At 38.0% G+C, this 2,616-nt stretch overlaps 1 protein-coding gene across 1 annotated transcript in view; it reads left to right on the top strand.

Moving 5' to 3' along the window:
• Window positions 1-2,616, top strand: part of SUSD5 (sushi domain containing 5) — a gene marked incomplete at its 5' end in the record, with an annotated part of 87,528 nt that overhangs the window by 62,766 nt on the left and 22,146 nt on the right. The window lies entirely within an intron of this gene.

Here is a 2,616-nt window from a genome sequence, read left to right on the forward strand (position 1 = left end):
TCTCTCTCTTGAGGAGGGGCTAGTGGTTTTGAACTGCTGACCTTGTAGTTAACAACCCAACACACAACCACTATGCCACCAGGACGCCTTCAAATTTCAGCACCACCCACTAAAAGCTAAAGATAAAGAATTTTAAGATTTTTACCAACTTCCATAGTCTGAAATTGATCAAACAGAAAATTAAGATGCATTGGTATTTTGCATTGGTGGTAAAAGTTGGAAACAAAGAAGAAAGTTCACTATTTGGAAAATATGGCCTTGGTGGTAGCAATGACACCAGAGGATTGCGTGATAGATTTTACAAGACCAATGACATGTTCATTAGGAGTATCTTTTTTTCCCCAAGAACATAAATGATGACTAAACATGTGAATCTCACCGGATGGAATGCACAGTAATCAAACTGACTATATCTGTGGAACGAGATGATGGAGAAGCTCAATATCATCAGCTAAAACAAGAGCAGAGGCCAACTGCAGCAAAGACCATCAATCGCTCATTTGCAAGTTCTAGTTCAAGCTGCAGAAAATGAAAATACATCCAGAAGAGCCAAAATACAACCTGGAATGTATCCTCCCTGGATTTAAAGCCACTTTAAGAATGTAGTTGCTGCACTGGACATTAATGACCAAAGAGGAGAAGAGCTGTGGGATGACATTTAGGGTCTCAGACATGAAAAAAGCAAAAAAGTAACTAAGAAGGCAAATATATGTCTTAAGAGACTGTGAAACTTGTCCTGGAATCTTAAGTCGATAAAGCTAATGGAAGAAATGATGAAGTAAAAGAGCTGAATAGACTATTTCAAATGATGGCTTCAGAAGATTAAGTACCATAATGAAATGTGCAAAGACCTAGAGTTAGAAATTAAAAAGGAAGAACACACCATTTCTCTAGCTGAAAGACTGAAGACAACTTCAGGCCTTGAGCTAAAATGCTTAAGTATTCTATGGGGAAATTATTGAATAATGTTGAAAAAGTCACAAGTAATAAATGGTCACTATACTAAAAAGAATTGGTCTCAGTATGTCCATCCATTTCAGAGAGTACTGGATGGTGAAGGCCAGTGCTGTTGAATGAAGACATCCAAGCTGCACGAAAAGTTTTTGGGGGGAAAGCAAGGCTTCTGGAGCTGATACCAAGGGCTCAAGTAGAAAGTAAATGCTTAGAAAATGATGATGGCAACATATGTACAAGTACACTTGATACAATTGATGTATGGAATGTTATAAGAGCCCCCAGTAAAATGATAAAAAAAACAAGGATTCAAGAACTTATTGAGACATCAATTGAGATGGTTCAGCAAATGGATGCAAAACTTAAAGCACTCACTTCTCTCTGCTAAAAAATTTGGAAGGCATCTATTTGATCAACTGATTGGAAGAGATCCACGTTTGTACCAATTCCAAAGAAAGGTGATTAAGCCGAATTTAGAAATTATCAAACAATATCTATCAAATGCAAGTAGAGCAAAAACAAAGGTTGCAGCGGTGCATATACCGGGAACTCCCCGAAAATCAAGCTGGGTTGAGAGGAGGACAGGCACCAGGGATGTTGCTGACATCAGATGGCGCTTGTCTGAAAGCAGAGAATACAATAAAGATGTTTACCTGTGTTTTATTGATTGTGCAAAGGAATCTGATTCTGTGGATCATAAAAATTATGGGTAACATTCAAAAAAATAGGAATTCTATAACTATAATAATTATATATAACTATATAGATATAGATATAATATATAAGGAATTATATAAATTATATAATAGGAATTATATAATTCCATAAAATAGGAATTTAATTATGTTTCTATCAACCTGTATATAGACCAGAATGTAGTCAAACACAACAAGGGGATACTATGGTTTAAAGAGTTGATCAGGGTTCTATCCATTGCCCACCCTTTGGCTCCAATTCATAGCAAGCAACCTGATATACACAAAAAGACGAAACCCTCCCTGTCCTGAGCCATTTTCACATTGTTGCTCTCTTTGAACCCATTGCTTGAGCCGTTGTGTCAGTCCGTCTTGTTGAGTCTTCTGCTTTTTCACTGAACCTCAACTTTACCAAGCATCCACGCGTGATGTCCTTCTCCGGGACTAATCCTTTCTGGTAATATGTTCAAAATAAATGAGACAAACTCTGATCATCCTCAATTCCAAGAAACGCTGTGACTGTCCATCTCTAGGACAAACTTGCTTGGCAGTCCGTTGATACGATGGTTCCCTAATATCATGGGCATTCATCGCAGTCTTCCTTACTCACGGTCCAGCGTTTGTATGCGCATGAGGTGATGAAAAACGCCATGGCTTGGGTCAGGTGCACCTATTCATCAAAATGAAATCATTGCTTTTTAACACATTAAAGAATCATGTGCAGCAGATTTACCCAATGCAATATTGACATTTGATCATGGATCCACGTAAATTGACATCCTCGACAGCTTAAATCTTCCCTCTGTTTATCATGATGTTGTTACTGGACGTCAGGAGAAATTTGCGTTCTGTACGTTCTAGTAGAATCCATACTGAAGACTGCAGTCTCTGATTTTCATCAAGCCCACTTGGCTTTTAGCAAGCAAAATTATGCCATTTACAGCCTGCAGGTTTTCTCCTATCTTGT

The sequence above is a fragment of the Echinops telfairi genome, unplaced genomic scaffold (assembly GCF_000313985.2).
Source record: "Echinops telfairi isolate 266 unplaced genomic scaffold, ASM31398v2 ScPeMD7_7420;HRSCAF=8458, whole genome shotgun sequence".
Lineage (NCBI taxonomy): Eukaryota > Metazoa > Chordata > Mammalia > Afrosoricida > Tenrecidae > Echinops > Echinops telfairi.